Source organism: Neocloeon triangulifer, unplaced genomic scaffold (assembly GCF_031216515.1).
Source record: "Neocloeon triangulifer isolate White Clay Creek 2 clone unplaced genomic scaffold, ASM3121651v1 ptg000017l, whole genome shotgun sequence".
NCBI classification, from domain to species: Eukaryota; Metazoa; Arthropoda; class Insecta; order Ephemeroptera; family Baetidae; genus Neocloeon; species Neocloeon triangulifer.
This window is the reverse complement of record NW_026775559.1, coordinates 353,052-375,082: the sequence shown is the minus strand read 5'-3', so window position 1 is coordinate 375,082 and position 22,031 is coordinate 353,052. Positions and strand designations below refer to the sequence as shown.

Here is a 22,031-nt window from a genome sequence, read left to right as displayed (position 1 = left end):
ATTTTTAAAAACCACCCTAGAAACGAGCTGGGCCAGACACCATTCACCCTACGACAAGTTGCTGGGAAGGGTTGCTATATTATTCAGCTTGCATAAAATTACGTGGCGATGAAATGTTTAAGTGACTGTTGACGTATGGAAACCTTTTTTGCCCCCTCAAAATCCAAGGCGCAATATGCATGCACACACGAGAGAGAAGCCGGCGAGTGCGTTCAAATGCCAAAAGCAGTGCCGAAATTTGAATTGCTAATGCCGCATATATTCGGATACACACAAAATTCGGGCGCAAGAAAACGCAGAATAACGGTAGCCGCGCGCACGTTGGAAAATCAAATTAATTTCGCCTGCTATGTGCGCTGCTGGGGGCGCGCGAATATAATATATGAGCAGCAGAGATACAGTTTCAATAATGTGGTATCGATTTCACGAATCTATCACTGGTGGGCGTGCGGCTGCGGAGAGAAAGAAAAATAGGCGCATTATATTAAAATTATTTTACGATCTGCCGTTGCTTAAATGGAAGTCGCATCCGTACTGGTTTTGCTCGTTCGGTCTTTGCTCTGCGCAGACAAATATATGGAGCGCGGGTCAACTGATCCTTAGCGGTCTATATGCATGATTTATTTCTCTATTACGGTGGACGCGAAAGAAACACACCCTGCAGGCGCTGTTCACTTCTCACAGCATTGGAATGCTGCTCCTCAGTTCTGCCTGTGCGCAATCAAATCGCGTACACATTCAATAAAAAGTACTTTTGCTTTTTGTTCTTCGCACGGAATTTTCCATAGCAAAATTTCTCAAGCGCGAATCACATAATTGTTCTCTCACCGAATTGCGCAATGCGAGGATGATTAATTTATATGAGACAATTTGATCATTGAGACTTGAATTGCTAAAATTAAATAAACTGAGCTGCACACTATACATTATTTGACAGCAGAAAAAAATTTTTATTGCAATTTAAAAATTAAAAAAAAAAAAAAATTATATTGCAGTATTGATACAACATAAATATTTTGTTGGAACTTGGAATTTTTCACTGGAGCATTGTTATTTGTTAGCTTCGCAATAAGTATAGCAATTTTAAATAACGAATAAAAGTTTTGAAAACAATTTTGTTTACTGTAATTATGAAACATTTTTTATCTTACTATATTTCCGTCGCGATTTTGTTCTGTCTCTATAAATTATCAATGGAATTAATCTTACTCTTATTATCAAATAAAAAAAATTGTTACTTATTTACCTAATAAATATTTTTTTATTATAAATTTCCTCTGAAGGCTCTAGCATTAAAGAAATGAGAAGATGATTTTATATTTATACGTTCATTTGCCTTCTCTACAATTTAGGTGTTTAAAATGCCAGTTAAATTTCATGGGCTCTTTTATGTTCTCCGTCTTTATTTTCTTTTTGTTTTTCCTCAAGATCTCCCGCAGCAAGAGCAAATAGTATTCTTGGTGCCAGACGTCTCTCAACACAATTTTAATGCAAAGCAGAATGCAGCACAGATGTGATATGTAAATAAACTGCATAAAACATTTTCATGCTTTATATGATAAAATTTCAACGACTGCCATAAAGTTGCCACGGCGAAGACACGCGTATGTATAAAGACGCCGGCCGGAAAAGATAAATACACACAGATTATACGAGCAGGGGGCATATAAAAAAGGGTTGGGGTGAAGACAATCATAGCCGCCGGCATGATATTAAAGGGCAATAAAGCACGGCGTCGAAATTTACATTCCGCCATAAAGATGCGAGGAGAAACAAGAGAGCGGGAAGTTTAATTACGAAATATATAAATTTGCGCCGTAAAATTAGAGACAAAAATATACTCTCTGCTTTGTGAGGTCAGTGACAAGGGACAGAATGGGGTTTAGTCGAAAATGTCCGCCTGTGCGTTATGGAACACACACTCACTTCTTATACTTTATGTATGTGCACCACTACTTTTGTCTTTAGCACGCGCGCCGTGCTGAGCGGGAGGGCGGATCGATCTGCAAAAACCACCCTAGCTTTTGCCGAGAGGCTCTCTTCATTCTCATCACACACAAACAGCACACTATGAGCTTACCAACATAACAGCACGTTTGTTCTGTGAGAGAGTTTGTGTGAAAATTCTGCGACTCCCCCGTCCGTCCAGCTCGTTTCTTTTACACCTACACAACTCAAGCTTGAGATTTCGCTGCTTTTTATTATTCTCGTCCCTATGCATGTGCTATGTTTGTACAGCAACAGAAAACATGACGAGAAAAAGAAAGATTTTTTTATAAACTTCGCCCCGCGTCGTGGAAATGACTTTTTATTACTCGGCGCATAAGCTTAAATCTTGATAAAAAAAGTTTGCCCAAATTACCATGGGACGAGAAACGTGAGTGCAAAATGAATTCGACGGCAAAGTGAATTAACTTCGGCTAATCCTGACCAAAAAAAAGTTCTCTCCAGTGGAAAAAAGGGAGGAATTTTCAATACATGCACACGCCTGTCCGGGGTTTTATGTCCGGACGTAAAAAAGTAATAATTTTTGTGTACATAATTAAACGCAGTTTTATAATCCGTGCGGTGCTGCGGTCCTCCAAATTCCTCTCCAAATAACCAAATAACCGAGCAGGCAGGCAAACGTCACAAATTTTACAGCCGTTGTTGGTGAATTTAATATTTCGCGTGATGGGCGCGCGACGAGGAAAAAAATGCACAAATATGTGTGTATAAATTCATCCCTCGGGCTAATTTGACAATTCACGAGAAAAATTGCGAGTCGTAATTTTATACGAGCGGCTTTTACGACTCGGCATCCCTTCTGTCGGAAATGAAGCTGAAAAGTGATCCCGGCATGCACAATTTAAGGTTCGTCGGAATATAAACAAATATATGTACACGTACAAGAGAGCACGAGGCGAACCGAAACAACTACCCACACAAGAGCAGACGTATGTATACAATATATGATGTGATACAATGTACGTGTGTGTGATGTAATAAAGTTTATAATATACAAACTATATACGCGCTGGCAAGGCTCTTGGCCTAACAGCAAGTGCGAACTTGCTTATTCCGCACGCTCGCTCACTCTTCCTTCATTCACCGAGTCGATGGCGCGGTGATATGTGAACCATTTCAAAACAGTCCGCTCAACTCGCAACGATCGAGCCGAGCTAGCAAATGTGCAAAACAAGCACACGTGATGATTGAAGCTTTGCTGTCAGAGATAATGGTCAAGTCTGCGATTTGTTATTGGTTATTGCACAAATAGATTGTTGGCTACCCTGGCTGAGAGTGGAGGACGAAAAAACATGTTCCATAATAATTGGAATCTTCTTTTTTTCGATCACTTAAACTCACTAAATAAAGAAATAATATAAATTTAAGCCCCATTTTTTTTTTATCAAATAATTTTATCAGTTAACTATTCTGAAGTTATAAATTACAATCAGTCAAGAGCTTTTGTCAAAAATCTCTGGACGGCAACAAGTGCTGCGACTTTTCACTCTGGTGTGAACCGTTCACTCTTTCTTGTTACCAAAGTAATTCGATTATTGGCGCGATCATTTATTTCACGTCCACATCGGGACAAAACACTCGGCGAGCAGCGTCCTTTGGCTGCCACTTTATCCTCATCGGGGTTTGCACAACGACGACGAAAAAAGTAAAAGCGTAAAATCCTCTCGTCTCGTGTTCCCAGGCAGGCTTGAGAGGTGTTGCAGTCGCTTTATCACCTCGTATAACACCAGCGCACTGCACGGAAAATAAGGAGTCTGCTTTTATAAAAGCAGCGAGCGAGTGAGCGAGAGCACGCTGCCATTATATAAAAGGTTATCATCATAACTTACAGGTCAAACACGTTTAATCCCCGAGCTGCTTTGCTTTTTTCGCCTCGGCTCTTCCGCTGCTGCATATTGTATTTTAATGCCCGCTGACCACCGCGTGCTCTGCTGATGGTAATATAAAATAAAATTTTTCGCCGCAGCCATGTATGTATGTACTTTTAATTTTGATCTCGCCTCTCTGCTCACTTTATCGGCCGAGACCAATTATTATCGACATGTGATACGATAAATGATTAAGCGCTACATTAAGTGGCGCACCAGCCGGCTCCGCGCTTATAGTTAGCGCTCAATTTGCCAGCCCTCAACCATACACGCGGCGGCGGCGACAGGAAATTGCTGTTTTATACAGCGTGCGCGCACCGTGTATCATCATAAAAAGGTCGGATCAGCCGCTCGCGCGTTTATATACTATTTTTCACACAGAATTTTCCTCGTCCATTAATTGGAAACGGAGCAAGAGAGGGGCAGATAAAATCTTTGCACTGCAAATTGCCTGCCTAATTTTCATTAATTTTCAATTTGTATTAAAAAAATTAGATGAAAACAAACATTAACTGGTCATAAATCCTGAGAAAGCGCACGATTTTGTATTATACATTAATTTTTTCAATTTTACGAGCTAGACAAAAATGGAGTTTTCACACGAACGTCATATTCTATTTAACGACACTGCTTGAGCTACTTTTGATAAATATATTCTGATAGATTCTTCTTTAATCTAAAACACAATTTCCTCTCGCCGCGCATATAATAGTATTCAAATGGACCTGAGGTTCCTGTATATAAATTAGGGCCGTAATTTCCATGCCCTCATGCATCTTCGCGCCGTCGTCATGTGTGTGCCGCTGCAACCTCTAATCAGAAGCTATAAAATTAAAAAAGGGCCACTGAGCTGCGGGCACAGGACTTAATTAAAAGAGATTTTTAAAATGAAAATTCGTTTTGTGTGTGCATTTCATCAACAGAGAACAAGAGTCCTAAATTTACATTATTTCAAAAGCTCGCGGCTGAAAATAGCGTTAAATACCCTGGTAATGGACCCATTGATGTACAAATAGCTACTTTGTGAGCAGCAATTCTCATTATCATTAGGGGAAACCAGGAAAAAGAAACGAAAGAAAAGAGCCGGGCTGTTCTGTCCGTTATTTTCTTCTGACGACTCTCCGCGCGCGCTCCGTTTCGGCTCTGCAGTTTGTTCTTTTTTACATTTGTTTCTGTTTGCGGAGGAGGTGTCTGCCTAATTGCTTTGCACTGCTATAGGGTTTCATTTGGGCTGCTGCCACCATCATTCAACGCGCCGAGCAAAAAATTTTATGAGCACCTCTCGCGAAAAAGAAACTCCTTTCGGCACTGTTAAAAAAAAAGAGAGATGCGCCGAAGGAAGACGCATTAAAAAACTATGAAAAATTCATGGGAATCAGCAATCAAGGCCGCGTCGGCCAATGACATTCTGAGCTTGAAGAAAATCGATTAGTCAAACACAATATTTTCTTCTTGCCAGCGTACACCTTCTTTCAATTACTCGCGTCTGTTTGTAGCATTTAATGAAACGTCAAAACGAGTGAATAATGTTATTTGCTTGGTGAGCAGCCAATTCTTCACTGCCACTCGCGGAAGAGGCGCACATCCCTAGCTGCCGCTGTCGCCCGATAAAACAGGATAAAAGCAACACTTGCTTGGAAAACGAACGCTGCAGACATCAACTCTCATTTTTCCTGACGAAGGCGGCGCCCTTTCGCTCGCCTCGGTGCCCGAGAGTGGTGCTCTGGAAAAACTTTTTTGGCGAGTTTTCTCACGTGCTGCAGTCGGCACCTCGAACGACGTGCCAATCATGCCAAAGGAGAGGCCACTGCGTGCGCCGACCCGACCGAGAGGGGCTCTATTTTTCTGTCATATTAAAGGTCCTGCATGAAAGACCCATATATATGATCATGTGTATTTCAGGCACCAGATACAGCGACCGGGTCAAACAGTATTTTTATTGGGTTTTCGCCCAAGGGCCAGATGAGCAAACTTCATTTTTCATCTCAAAATTGGAACGGGGAATATAAAAATTACTGATTAATGAATTTTAAATTTTAGAAAATTTTGATTATAATTATTTTAAAGATTCCGGGCTTCAACCTCTTCTGACTTACAAGACCAGAGTTTTTTTTATTTTTTTAACTACATAATGAATGATAAAAATTAATAAATATAAAAATGTTAATTTTATACAGTAAAATTTTGGTTAGATTTGAAATTACCACTTATGATTGACAGCAATTTATGTTAAAAAGTTAAATTCTGCACAGTGTTTTTTTATGGTGAGTCACAGGAAATTCCTTTGCAGAACTTTATGTGAGTTACCGCTTCAATTTGGAGTTTTGGAGGAAAAAAGAAATATGCTTTTAGCAAGTTGTTAACAAATCCCATTTTAATGTAATGGTCGGTGGGCACCGAGACTGCCAAGTAAGGGGAAATTGCACAATTTGTTTTTGGTATGTCGTACACGAGACGTGGACTATAGGGCTGTCATAAAAATGAACCCGGTATATGAACGGTGTCGCAGGCAGGGGTCGCTCGCTCTCTGGTGCTGTTATTTCCATTCCGGAATGACGCGGCGGGCAAATGGGAAAAGGCGGCGCAGCCTAGTTACTTATTCCAGACCAAACCTCTGATATATTTACTTTGCGGCGCGGCGACAACCAACACGCCGCTCATAACGCGGCGGCGAAATTGCTCCTGCTGGCCCATTGTGGCTTGTAAAAATAGAGGCGAAGGCGCAAAAATTTTTCATGTGTCAACGGAGGTCATCCGACTGGTTCATCTCCGCCCGAGAGATATTCCGCCCCGCTGCCGCCACCACTATACGGCGGAATGGTATTTTGCGATATGCGCTTTTTGCCCCTCTAACGCTTCCCCTGTGAGTGAGTGAAAGCCTATAAACTCATAACTCAAGGCAGATGGACGGCACTTGGCGCCAAAAAAGGAGAAAAATAAATATATACAACGCCGCATATCTATCAGAAACTTGAAGGAGCAGGCAAAGTGGGACTTAAAAAAGTTTATAATGTCAACTCGCACCAAAAGCCTTCAAGACTTCCATGAACTTTCAACAAAAAGACAGATTTTTGTTAATATTCATTTTAAAATAACTGAATGGTATGCTTAATTTCCTTAACATGAAAAATACATTAATGTTTAATTTCAAACTTCAGCAAGATTTTATCTTTTTTTTTAGTAAATATAATTTTTGAAATTGAAAAATGTATATTATTATTTATTATTAAATCTTATTAATTTAAAGTGAGGCACAATTTTGTTTTAATTGAGTCACGCGCGTCATTGTTAATTCCCATCCCTTTTCCTATCACACCGCAAAAGCCCCAATTTCCACTGCGGCTTATTTCGCCCAAATTTTCATGCAGGCACAAAGGGCAGATGGTGCAGCATCACCTCTGGTGGCAGGCATTGACCCATCAAGCGGCGGGCTTTAAATTAAAACGGGTGTCATAACGAAGTGGGAGTTACTCGGTCCCTCTTCCGCGCTGACAATGGGATAATTGAACGGGTATTATCGCGCCGGCCAAAAATTGCCTCGCGCGTAATGCGCAGTACGGCATGGTGAGCTGTAAAGATCGAGTTCAACAGGCCGGACATTATTACTTTTCGGTCGAGACCTCGGCAAGGCCATCGCTCCTTCTGCTCCACTCAGCCGGCGCGAGAAATGGAAAAAAAGGCTAACAATAGCGCGTTTCACACATACACCATTCAATAATCTATATTGGGCCATTCTGTCAATACAGTTACAGAAATGACGAGAGGGCCGCGTCGATCAAACTGTAAATTCAAAATTGCTTTTTATTTTCATCAAAGTGGGTTACTGTACTGCAGCAATTTATTTTCTATTACTAAAAAAAATTGGCGCCCCATTTGAGGAAATTGCTCCACCGAATTTGAACGTTTTCCAAATCTCCCGGAGTTTTTGTAATCTCAACCTTCCAGGCAATTTCTTCACTCTTTTCTCTCTGGCGTGTTTTTATATTCAAATCCGGCGTGCGAGCGCAACGCGTTTTTTTTTAATACATATATATACACGAGAGCGTTGCCTGAGTGTGCAAAAAATCCAATAAAACGCGAGAGTCAGACAGTGCAAAATTCGCATGGTTGTGTTCGCCGAGAGCAGAGCAGAGAGAGTCACACACACAGAAATGCGAGTGCACAGACTACATATACATACAAATCACTTGCTCCTTTGAATACAATACAACACAGAAGAATGCTGTGTGATGTTTTTTTTTTAACTCGTAAGCTGCTCTTCTCATCACACAGCAAAACCGGGCATCTTATACAGTACTGGGTGAGCAGTGAGACAAGCGGAGCAGTAATATTTACGGGGCAGTGCGCAAGAGGTACTTGCAACCACGTTCAAGCCAAGAGGCCATAAAATTATATTATGCATTGAATTGAACCTTCCCAAATGGCACATTGAAGTATGGATTGTATGAAATACAGCGAAGTTGAAAGGAGTAAAGTTAATTTTGTTTAGAAATAAACGATCAAAAACATGAATTAAAAAAATAGAAAAAATTTTTAGGCAAGAAATATGTTACTTGACATATTTTAATTCTATCTCCTTTTTTTTAATTTGAAATGTGGACAAACAAAATTAAAAATATTCACTGCCCTAACCGCAGAGTATCAAAACGAGATCTCTTTGATGCACACCAACCACCACGCTTATTCTTATATATATTCTCTCTCTTTAACTTTTTACATTATTGTTTTAAATACACAACCAAACAAGCGGTCCAGCAAGGTGAATGTGACAGCGAGACTGTGAGGTTTAAAAATAATGCTGCCGCGCCGATCGTATATTTTATACATAAGAAGGTGGTTTTGTTTCAGCCTTGGTGGTGAACCTTTGTGTGTGAGTGGACGCAGCCGATATAAAAGCAGCACTGGATATATATGCAGCCAGTCAGGCAGAGCATCCAGCCTGTGATGCGAGCCCCAGCGACGTGGTTCACTGAGCAACAACGCTCGCACACACAAAACATGCATTTTATGTTTTATTAAAAGCTGCTGCCTTTTTGATCAAAATAATGTGTTGAGAGAGAGAACGACGCTGTGTCAATAGAAACTGGGGTATTGATGGTATCGGAAATCGTTATCACGAGTTGTCAGAAAAAAAAATACAGAAAAAGATGTAAATTTATTCTGCACTGTGAAGTAATTTGATTGAACTCTGAACAGAAATATTATTATATTAAATTAGTCACTTTTGACTTATCGCCTTTACTTATGGAATTACGTTCCGAGATGCGAGATATTTGAGACAAAACCGGTGTAAAAAAATTTTTGGGATATTTTCGTCCTCAATTCACTTTTGTTATTATCACATCAGGAATTTCCTAACTTTTTTACACCGGTTTTGTCTCAAATATCTCGCGTCTCGGAACGTAATTCCAAGTAAAGGCAATTATTCAAAAATTACAAATTAAATTATTTCCCAATTCGAGTGGTTTCTTTTGGTTTTGAATTATCAAAAAATGAAAAAAAATTAATCAGACTTAATTGAATACATCGGAGCTAAAAATTAATTTTTTCATAAATTTATAGGTCTCTCAACCGACAAATTTCACGTTTCGTGTCCGGCGGCAATAAAAATTGAAAGTGTCCGAGGAAAATAATCTGATTTATTCGATGTGGCTGTTGTAGTCGAAGACAAGCTGCCAGAAAAACGTCAGTAGCGACGCTTTGATAGCGGGCACCACAAGTTCATTGGTTTTGTTGAATGTATCATGGCTGCTGCTGCTGCTCGGAGCTGCAGTCCCCCGAACTTGAATAATACAGAGAAAATGGCTCTAGGCAGGACAACCTTTACCTTCTCCTTAATTTATCTTCTCTTTCTCTTGGCTGGCGAGCTCACTCGCTCGCTCGGCTATCTTTTTTGTTGCTTACGTTTTTGATTACAATTTTTTTTTCATTATGTATAAATTCGACGCGTCCGAAAAAAACATGCACTCTTCATACTCGGGTGCACGCGTCGTTTTCAATCTGTTGCCACGACCGGCCGGTAAATTATTTCTTTAATATTGCACCACGGCAGAGTTCAATCGTGATAATGTAATTTATAATGTCAGAGGTCGGCATGCATTATTCTCCCTTTCTCGAACTTGTTGCTTTCGTTGTTTCGACTCGGTTTGTTTTGTGTAATGAGCAACATTCCCATCGTGCAGAATGAGAAACGACGCGGTAATGGCGCAAAACGACGTCTGTGCAGCGCAGCAGCAAAAACCATCTCGACGTGCACAAGATAATTGCATCGGACCGTGCACGCGAATTTTGAATTTGACGTCTAAATGCTAATGAAGGGGGAACGAAATTCAATACGGGAAATTTCGCGAGGAGTTTATTTTCTTTCAAAACTTTTGGCCCAATTCGGAGCCGTTAGAAGTTTCAAGTTGGAAGAAAAGCTTCTTTCTCTCTTCGCGCACAAAAAGATGCAGCACAGCAGATCGGCTAGAAATTGCTGCCGACACAGCGAGAGGTGCAATAAAAACAAATTAAAGCTGCCGTGGAAATTATATACGAAAGTATACAGCAAAGGAGAAGAAACTTCTCGGGCTTCTTCCTCTCTTCGCCGGGCCATTGTTATTTTATCAAGAAGTACTGTTACCTAATTACAGAATATGGTGTAAGGAGAATTTCGCAATTTGCGCCAAATGCAATTTGCCAATACCGTTAATGCCAATATTTACTCTGATCAGCTGGCGCGAATTAATTTGTCACAAACGTGCTGCATAAAATTAATTCAACCGGATAAGGAGCTGCACAAAGATATTCCATTAAGATATTGCTCGAATGTGGCAGAGCAGTATGGCACAATAATAAAATTTTATTGGCCATTTTCACAACTACCGCTGTTACTCTCCAGCAGAAAAGCAGCGCAGCCAAGCAACAGTTTTCTTTTCACGGAATTATTCTCTCTCTCTCTTCTCTGCTGCTGAACGCGCCATTATGTGATATTTTAGGAGCTATTAAACAAAAAGACGCCCGCTGACAAATGGCTCCAACACGAAATTTATGGCATCCAATTTTTTCCAGAGATTCCAATTTCTCCCGCTATTATGTCGCGAGCACGCTGACCTAGAGAGCGTTTTTCGCTGTTATCAGAGCATAAGCCTTTTATTCTTACAAAGTCCGTCGCCTTTGTGTACAACTTTGACTTTTTCCATGAAAGGAACTCGTAAATTGTGACCATCCGTGGCGCATAATAACGGGACGGAGGTGCTGCTCGCGCATTTCTTTTATCATTCCCCCGAAATAAAAATGCGTCGTGATCTTAACACAATCATTTTCGGTCGCAAGGTCAGAACAAATTTTATTATTTCCAGCTAAAAGTGAGAGAGGAGAGGAGGATTTCCTGCCTTTTAAAGTCAATAAAAGCGCGTCTTGTGCCCTCTGATTGACTGACAATGAGTGACTGGCCAGCGATTTTAAATTCAATTATTGTTTCTCTGACTAACCCACACACATACTAATCCATTGTTACTGCGAAGGCGTGCATGCATGACTGAGAGGGAAAGAGAGCGTGTGTGCATATTTATTTACCCAAGCAAGTGCATCTGAAAATGCATTTAGCAAAAGAGCTATTAATAATTTTTAACAGCAAGCTCAGGTAATATATACACTGTGATGTACGTTTTTTATTCACTAGTCCGCGCTCAGAGACCACAGCTATGCTTCTTACTTTCAAGGCCACGGCATTAGATTGTTGTTGCTCCTGCCGACGCCGCAGCCACTGCTGCTGGCTGGCGAAGAGAAAAAGCGGCGAGGAGGAGGAGGAAGGCACAAAAGAAAGAAATGTAAGTACAGATAGACGGTGGCCCGGCTGACTGGCAGGTATGGAGACTCACTGGGCATTCACACAGAAAATTTGAGAAAAGAGCTTTGGCAGGTAGCTTCTGCTGCTGCTGCTGCGGGGAGAAGCAACAAACAACATCTCTAGGAAAGGAAGGTGGTCTCGTTTCTCTTTGCGTTTGACTGCGATGCGCCCAAAGAATGTCGAATCATTTTCCCTTTGCTTGAATAGTTTTCGAGGTCCGAGAGAGAAAAAGGGAAGGAAAGAAAATTATCTCACGTTGAGAAATCTGGAAGCGGAGAATTCCAGGAAAAAAACATTCCTTTTGTAAAAAAACTGATTTAAAATAAAAATTTTGTTGAATTTAGTTTCATTTTTACTCGCTGGAATGCATATATTATTAAAGAATCAACAGCTGAGAGACCATTAAAAAATTCACCGCCCACATTTGGCTACAGTATGCCCATGTGACTGCCCAGGCCCATAAATCAGGATGGCTCCGATCGCCGGTTGATAATTTTAACAATGCTCAATACCGAGAGGCACCATTTATTAAATACCCACGTTTGGCTACCACGTTTAGCCGTCCGATTCCTTTTCCCATGCAAGTCTTATCGGCGAAAACACGGAAGTCAAACAAAGTGATAACACCACTCCTCATCTTTCATGAATGGAGCAAGGCAAACAGAATAATAATTTTGATACGCCACACCTCAGCAGCCACATTTTATTTTGTTATCTCTCAGCTCCAGACAAAATATCCGCGTGCAATGAATTGAAATGATCGCAGCGAATCATTTGGCGCAAAAGAATAAAACTTGGATGGATTTATGTGTACGGGAAAATCTCTCTGAATATGTGTATCAAGAGAAGAGAGCGAGATGATTTGTGTCCCCGGGCGATTGTTCCCGCTCCTCTATAGACAGCAGCTTAAAATTTTCGGAATGAGTGGAGCTCTGAACTGCTCTTGTACATTTATATGGAAGCAATCAAAGCAAAGAGAGGCCAGCAGCACTCGGGGCGATATGGAAAATCTTCGTATAAAACCGAATTACTTTTGTGTTGCATGTTCGCTCTTTCTAGCCAAGACCCTTCTTTTCCTTCCTCAAAAATCCACAACACACCATATTGCATGCGATCAACACCCGAAGGTCGAAAATTGGACCAATTGCTGCTGGGAGAAAAAAAAATATCCAAAGAATGCCCCGCTTGGCGTTAGCCGAATTCATGAGCCGCCGCTTTCAATTAAAATGCGCCCTCGGGGTGGATTTCGGGATCGAATAAAAAGCGGCAGGAAACCTCGAATTATGATCGCATGCATTTTCCCGCAGCAGGATAATGTTCTCTTCTCAACCCCTTATTACAAATTCAGGGCCACACGCTAGAAGAATGAAGCGTGCGCCTCGGATATATCCTTCGAGGAATGCGAAAGACTCTCTCGAGAAATAAAATGAGAAAAAAATAAGCGTCTCTCCAGTCAATTACGCGTTAAAGGCGTACGCCCATTATTTGCTCGGCAATTAAGGCCGCAAAATAAACACATTATTATGGTGGTGCCGTATCACCATAGCGCAGGGCGTTTCGCGCGAAATCTGCATAAAACAATGCAAGTGCATGTTGTATGCTGCCGAGGCTGTAATGTAATGGGCAGGCGGGCTGCAGCTTGTGCATCTTTATTTTCTAATTCATTATGCATGTAAAGGGCCATGCACTGTTGGCATGGAATTATTATTGTTATCGCCCATTGAGCATCTCTCAATGAGTGCACCGAGAGCGATAGCCGCAGCAGCAGCTCAGCGAGGAGAAAAAACTATTTGCATTTGGTATATGTTGATATTAATAGCATGGCGCCGGCCGGGTAAACCGTGATTGCAAATGTGCGATTGGTGAATGTATGCAAAAGTTGCTGGTGCATTCAATAAAACCTGCTGCATTAATGGTTTAATTAAATTCAGCTGACGAAGGTTTTTTTCAATTCAATAACTGCAAACGCTACAACTTTTATTTATGATTAAAAAAACTAAAAATATTGGTATCCATTTAAAAACTATACAACTAGAATGATATGATATAAGATTATTTAAATTTTGCTGTCCCTAGATAACAAGGACGATTTTTTTTGTGATTTATAAATTTTCCTCTTTCAACAATTAAAACATATTATTTTTGCTATTTTGATTTTGAAAATTTTCCTTTTTTTATTCCATTTATAATATTATATTTAAAATTTATTTCCAATATTCTGGTGAATCTCATACTACAGAGCATTGGAATTTCCTCAAGCCCAAAACAGGCTGGCTGGAAACAATTGAGATTTTAATCGCGCACCTCCAACTCCCAACTCCTCTGCACTGTGCGCGGTCTCTCTCGAAGGTGGTGCTGCCGACATGCACCGAACATTACGAGAGTATCATCGCACTCTCGGGGTCGCGGCCTTTATTTATTCATGCAAATAAGAAGAAAGAAAGACGAGATGGCTAATCTGGTCGCTCGCGCCGAGCATTGTGGGCCACCCTTTTGACGCCCCCGCGTGCAATCCAGACACAATTTTTAAATTCAAAAGCCTCACGGAGATCAACGAACTCCGTCAGAAAACTTTTCCGTGCCAAAAGCACTAAATTAAAAATTAAATAATAAATTAAGCGCGCGGCGAAATTTATTGTCTGCGAGCTTTCAAGGTTTGTAGTGCAGGTAGCCGGCACAACAGGAGCACAAACGTGAAAAACGAGTTTTCAGACGCATTCCTCCGCTTTAGTTCCACATCACCTCTGCATTTGCTTATATTATTTGCATATTTTGCTCTTGCTCTCGGCGTACCGAGAGAGTGGAAAGATATATTTCAAGATCCGCCGCTTTATTAAATGCATCGTAAATTTCGCGACGAGATGAAAGAAGGGAACGTGTAATTGTTTCAGACTGTCGCAATTGATAATAAAAGGAAAAAGAGCGACTCTTTCTTAAATGTGCTTTTGTGGAAAGAACACGGATCTGCTCGAATTTTTTTGTTTCAAAATACATAATAAAGAGTAAAGTCTCCTTTGTTTGAAAAATCAGGGAACAATGTGTGCATTTTCTTTTACATTGTTTCTGTAAAATATAATTTTAAACGCAGCCTTTTGTGCATCATTAAAATTTACCTTACAAGGCAGCCCGAGTGCATTTTGATTCCGGTCAGGCCCCTGCATGCTCTGCGCCCCGAACACAAATTCCTATTATGCTCCGGCTCTAAATTTTATCCGACGGGGGGCAAAACCACATAATCCAGTTAACTGCGTGAATTTGTATTCAATCAATGAACGGCGGGGAGACGCGTCCATATCATCCGAGCGCAAATGAAAATTTTTATGGCTCGGCGCAATTTTGCAGTTCATGCACCCGCAGCTGAATACTAAAATATAATCCGCCAACGTCGTTGGAATTAATTCGGAGGCTGCCCGGCGAAACATCGATCATGGCACGCGAAAAAAGAGGAGAGGTTTTTGAAAAGACCTCTTTAAAAACAAACAAAACCTTTTCGTGATGACGGAGATGTGATTCATCTTTATATAATCACGCAATTCGGGTACGCGCTGCATGTTAATGAGCACAGGACGGAATGAGAAAATGTGTTTCTTTTATTCTCCTAGTTCTTTTTAAAAATAAGAAAAAGCGGCCGTTTCCTGAAAACTCCACAACAGCTCTCGAGAGCTGCGCGGTGCTCTATAAAAAATGATGTCTGTCTTGTAAGGTCGTTCAAGACCACAAAAAGACGGTTCAAAATTTCCCAGCAATGCCAAGTTTACTAACTTTCCTTCCTTTTTTGCTCAACACGTGGCATTGTACTACTCTTGGCTCGTTGCTTTTTCACAGCTGGGCTTGAGGGAAAGAAAGAGAATGAAGCAGACACGGAAGAAAAGCATTTTCCCAGAACTTGTTTCTGTTTCCTTTTCCATTTTTTTATTTTATTTTACATTTGCCTGAAGGGCCTCAATGTGTTTTTCTGCCCAAAAAAATCATAAAAAATATGAAATTTCCAATGATAAACTATGTGATAAAAAATAAACTTTGAATTTAGTTCTATGTTCAATCATTTAAAAATATTTCCTACGCATAAAAATACTGGTTCGGAGAAATAGAAAAGAACATTGGAGGTAGGAGAATTTTTACAAATATTTTATATTTTTCTTTTACTGCATTTTTTGTCTCAAAACAGATGAAACGAGCGTCAAATCAGAAATCGACATTTCTTTTCCTTTCGCATGGCTGCCATTTTTTCGAACCTTGGGGGCCACATCGCAGAGTTGTCATAAACAGCGCTGGCCCAACACCAACCAACCAATACTGCAGTGGCAAAAGTTGCTGCTGCGGTAAAATCCTCGGGGATAAAGCGCTCTGATGAAAAAACAGGAGGAGATGGGAAATTTTTGTTCCACCAGCAAACCAGCCAAGCGTTCTCTCTCTGTGTATACGTGTGAGAGAGAAAGAGAGAAAAATAGAGCTAAACACGACACGTCCAGCTCTTTTTTGCTTCCGAGCTTGCAGAGCGCAAAAAATATCATAATCTCTGACGCCTATCAACAAATTGTGAAGCAGTTTTGGGTTTTTGAAAGCAATATGCGATTTGTCCCCTGCTTTGGTATCAAAAGTTTATTTGATCCCTTGCCGGGGCGACACCTTGGTATAAAGGGAAGGTGTTTCATTGAATGTTGAGGAGAGGAGATTGTCGCCGGGGCCTATTCAATCCGGCCATTCAATGAGCGATATTATACACAACTGATGCTTTTCAGCTTTTATTTAGCGCAAGTTTTCCTCAAAACTAGACTGAACAAAAAGCTGCGCTCCCCTGACGGATCTGCTATCCCGGTGCAGAAAAATAGCTACCGCTAAATGCTTAGAAATTTATTTTCATGGACACGCGCATGCTTCAATGTTGCCATTGTACAACAGCACCCCAGTTGCTCCAGCTAAAGGTGCATTCTTTTAAGTTTTCCAAACAGACCATGAAAACTTATTTATTTGTTAGCATACCCCAAATGTAGGCGCAGCTGTAGCGTTTTTCTCCTTCCCCTGACAAATTGCCAGCCTATTACAAGACAATAATAAGACCGAGATCGTCTGTCACTCCATAGATGTTTAAACGTGCGGAAGAAAACATCATGAAACTGGGATTTAAATTTGAGACCACGTTATTAAATTGTTATCCTGCCACTCTCATATTTCTAAATATATTAAGAAAAAAAATTATTAACAATAACTATATTATTCTATTCAAGTCATGGCATAATAAATTTTAAAAAGTACAGTTTTTCTAAAGTAAAACTTTTTTTATAAGGTGGCCTAAAAAAAAAAAAAATTACAGTCCACTACAATTTAATGTGCGCATTCCTAGTAAACATTCACATAAGCTGTAAATATTTTATGTACCGGACACATTACAACCACGGGAATATAAAGCCGGGAATACTCATGGGCCATTGTTATTAAAGGTCAGCTGCTCAAATATTGCAATTTCGGCTCAAACCCAACTATTTGCACCCATATCCAGCATGAAATCGTTTCAGCTCTTCAGCGTGAATGTTTAGTCGCCATATGGCGATGCTGCATATCATCCCTCGCTGCTTAAACGCGCCTATTCATGCCTGAAACTTTTATTCTATTTCACAATCGTGTGCCCCGGCACAGAAAGCATTCGTTTCCCCCGACTGGCCTCCATTATGTGCTCAGGCCTAATACCTGGCTGGCAGCATGAAGGCTGTTCCTTTTCATCATTTTTCACCTCAAACGTGTCATTAGTTCGAGGGTGGAAGAGGAAAAGCCGGGAGTCATCTCCTGCGCCACCCTCCTCGGCTAATATTGATACCAGTTGGTGTTGACTTCCTCCCTGTGCCTCCCTCAAATTATGAAATTCCACCGCGCGCGCCGCCGCTGCTTTTATTTAACAAAGGCGAGCTCGTTTAATGTCAAATTTGGCCGGCGGTCCTTTGATATTGACGACCGCCGATTGGACCGTTTTGGTTAATTTCCGCTCTGTCAGTTGCGATGAAAATCCATAGTGAAAAAAAGCAATCAATTTTCCGCACTTGCGGAGAACACCAGATATATACGTGCGTGGCTTTATTCAATTTAAAAAATTACTTTTGGCATTTATCATCAAAGAGGGCAAAAGGGTTTCAATGCTGCGAGGAAATAAAACCATTATGTTCCCAAAAAGTGAAATAATGATAATATGCTTGATGCTTTAGTATTAAAAAATCTTTCAAAAACATCTACGTTTCTCTGTGAAGCTTTTGTTGAGCACAATGATGCAATGATGCAGGAAAAATGGATAAACAATAACATTTTGTAAATTTTAGAAATTGATTTACTAACAAAATTAAAAAATTAGTTAATAAAATAATTAGAACGTTGCATAAAATTTATTTTAGGAAAATAAATGGAATAAAAAAAATATTTTTTAGAGTCCATGTGTAAAATTAATTTAAATTCCTCCCTGGCCTAATTGAAATTTAACGTTTCCAGGGAGTGTGGTGAATTTGAGCAGTTCAATTGAATGCCCTGAGTGATCGTCATTTCCTCTCTGCAGCGGAAAAAATTAGTCACGCCGTGTTTTCGCAGCAGAAAGCCAGCAAGTCGAAGCCTGGAGGCTGACCATTTTAGTGCCTCTTTTCTTTACGTTTCCCTTCTATTTGAATCCGTCAATTGTATATGAGAAAAGAAACTTCTGCACCCCAAAATAAACGACTCTTCTTCTCCAAAGTGGCCAACAATACAATGCGGCAGGAAGGAGGCGAGAGATTTTTTTCCTCTGAGGAATTTTGTTTGGTCAGTGCTGCAGGTTTTGGGTTTTCTTTTTGGCGTGAAAATATGCTTCTCGCAGCCCTTTTGGCAGCACCATTAAAAAACAAAGCAGCTGCTGGAATGCTGCCATAAATTGTAGCAATTTTTGTAAGTAAATTACGCGCGGCCGCCCCTTGTTCTCGGGCAAAAAGAGAGCACGGCCAGCATTAAGGAGGAAGAAGCAACCGCCCGACGCGCATGAAATATGCATATTTCACGTCCAGCCAGAGAGAAACGCCGACTAATTTCCACCAAGTGAGCACGGCGGCGGCAAAAAATAAAACACCGGGCGACGCACACGCAGCAGCTTTCGTCAGCCAAATGAGATTTATTTTAATTTAAACAACACAAAGGAAGAAGCTACTCGCGCTTTTCGTTTCTCGTGCGACAGACGAACCACTAAAAAGATATAAAAAAAAAATATACTTTCAAAGAGGCTTAAGAAACACGTGGTGACGCGAATTTCCATTCAGATCGGAGGAATTTTCATTAAGCCGTTTTAGAGTCGTGCCAAAGCAAACACAGCTCATTAGGAATCTCAAGATTGCTTTGAGTTTAAAAAGTTTCACCTGCACTAATGACTTAACGACACCCCCACGGTTAATTTGATTCAAAATAAATTTTTGAGGAAAAAGAGAAATTTCGCTCCGCGTAGCATCAAATAAAAATCTAATGTAATTTTAGGAACAGACCCAATTCTGAGGAATTTTAATCGAAGTCCATATTCGTCGCAGGCGAGACCGAAATTCAGATTAAAACGACCCGAAATATTTATGTAAATAAGTGGCGCAAGGTGTTGTGTGGAAATATAATTATAGGGAAGCATCCTCGGCGCAGCGGCAGGGGTAATGAGACCTTTAATAACGCGCAGCGCATTTTTATTTCAGCCGCTGACGGAAGTTAATAAAAAATTTATTCCTGGGCTTGGAAAGCAGAAAGAATTCCTCGGCCGCGGCGGCGGTGATAAAAATGATCGTAATTAGATTCTATTATCATTGTGCGTCTGTTCACACCACCACGCTCCGACGGGCCGGCAAGAAAGAACAACCCCTGGCCGCCAGAATGAAAAATGGAAAAGACCTTTCTGTTTTTGGATCGGCTGCAGGTGAATGTTTCTGCTCCAACATCCCTCCTGAAAGAGGGAATGAAGCAAGAAAGAAAGAGAATCAATCTTTGAACGAGGGGGATTTTTTAGCACAGAGATGTCTGGGTGTTTAAAAAAGTATAAAGGTGAAAAGAAAAAAATGTGTTTATCGAGGTGCAATGAACGTTCTTTTATATTTTGTAATAAAAATGTTCAATTATTATTATTTCCTTCCGATTTCAATACAATTTTTTATTTATAATTTGTGAAAATGATATTTGTAACTTTATATTTATTTAATTTTTATTTGAATAAATTTTTGGATTGCAATCCAGTTTGTGAAATTTTATCTAAGTATTAGCCTCTGGCTTGATGGGTCTGTTTGCCTTACGACCGATTAACTTTTTGCTCTGAATATTAAGAAAAATAGCGCCCGTTCTTCAGGTTTGCATGCCGAACTTGGGCCCGGCATTCCTCATTTTTTATGCACATTTATTAACGCGCCAAACCGGCTGCTCGCCGATTTACAATAGAATTGCACGCGTGCAATAGTAATTAAATAAAAAAAAAAAAAAATTAATAGAAATAAAAATTCAATTTTTAAATTTTCGTACCTCGAGTAATGATGGCTGGCAGGTTATATCCGTTCGGACAGATAGACGCACAAATCTTGCCTGGACACGATAAAAAATTCACTGGGCGAGAATCAATCGGGATTGAACCGCACTCGATTTTCAAGGACACAAATCCGTGGACACGGGGTAAAAAAATGAAGCACACCGTCTTCAGTCACAACAACACCGGCGTTCAGAGGCGGAGAGACGCGGATGCGATGTTGCTCGGCCGATCTCTCAACATGCAATGCGAGAGCGACTGAAGCGCTCAGTCGGTGGTCGCGGCTCGGCTCTCGGCTCGGTGGGCTTCGTGTGCCCCTCTGCTCTGCCTAGCGCGGTCGCGACCGAACACCTTGCTTGCCTCCTCTCCAGACAGCCATCTACGACTTCTTCTCATTTACCTGTCCGCTCAGCCGTGCCTCCTCTTTTGTTGCCGAATATTTTCCATTTTCGCCCGTGCAGAAACAATGGCCGCGCGAAACTAATGCCTCGTTACACCGAAATTAAAACTCGCGAAATTGATATTTGATGCGAGGGAAGCTATTTTTGTGATGCTACGATAAGCTTGAGACTGGTAATGACTATAATGCTGGCGTGTTAAAGTTGTTCTTGAAAAATGTATTTATTACTTAATTTTTTTAACTGTATTGATTGTAATACATGAAATTATATAATTAAGCCACTAATCAAGTGTAACAAAATCGCTTAAAAATTATTATCTTTAATAAAAGAACACTCTACTTCTAGTAATTTGTCAAAATATTAATTACAAAAGTTTAAATGTTTGATTACAAATATTTTTTAATTGTCTTTTATTTTTATTTGCTAATTTTTTTTGTATCGTTAGTAATCACAATCCAATATAAATTATGTTGATAAGCGTTTAGAAATAAGCAGTGCAATATTTTGTATAAAATTGTTTCGTTCTATTAATTATACTGTTTAATTATCATTTAAATTCAAAATATATTACGGTGCAAAAATTACAAAATTTTTATCAATTTATCGTACAAGTGGATTATGATTCTATTTATAAAAAAAGGAGGAGGAGATGGGTCAATTTCCTTTCAATACGACTTTCGAGAATCTTAATATTTATATTACTCACAAAAAAAAATCAAACTATAACCGCTCTCCAATGATGAAAATTCGCTGTTATTAGCATATAAAGATATAAAAAGATTTGTTGTGTCTATCTGGATTCCTCTGTTGTAAATTAAACCGACTTTGGGGGCAGGAGCAATAAGACGGCATATCTAATTTGAAACTTTTCGTCTGTGATACCACACAGACGCGCAATAATCGCACGTATACCAGCATGAAAAGGATCATCAAATGAAAGTGCCCCACCAACAAGCAGCAAAGTGAGTCTGAAAGGTACTATGTGTACTATCTATATGCTAATGAGGATATGCGAGTTTGAGCCGGATAAAATAAATATACGTATGGAGAAGTGAGGCAAGAAAAAGCAAAAAGAGCAAAAGCAAAGGGAGGGAGGAGATCAAAACCAGCTCAGAGACACAGGAGGCTATGCGAGTATAGAGTGTATGTTTCACACTTGCACAAATTCGCGTGGGGAGCAAATCCAAAAAAATCTTTTACTTCAATCTCATTATTTTGATGGTAATATGTAAATTAAACCTTGCAATGATTATTTTCTCGCAGATATGTAATACAAAAAATATTTTTTGCACATTATAATAATAGAGTAGAAAAAAAATTATGATTATTAAAATATAATCAAAACTGCTTTAATTTATAAATATTTTTTTTCTTTTTTTACCCAAATGGCCAAAATATGACAATTTCAAAATAAAAACATCAATTTAATTAGA

The 22,031-nt window shown here is 39.9% G+C and overlaps 1 protein-coding gene across 3 annotated transcripts in view; it reads right to left on the bottom strand.

Annotated features, from left to right (window-relative positions):
• The window catches only part of LOC132202997 (ephrin type-A receptor 4-A), a 127,202-nt gene extending 106,750 nt beyond the window's left edge, over positions 1–20,452 (bottom strand). For all 3 annotated transcript variants that reach the window (XM_059630402.1, XM_059630403.1, XM_059630404.1), the window contains exon 1: positions 20,197–20,452. The gene's annotated coding sequence lies outside the window, so the exon portion shown is untranslated. The remainder of the gene's footprint in view (positions 1–20,196) is intronic.
• Positions 20,453–22,031: the final 1,579 nt, after the last annotated feature.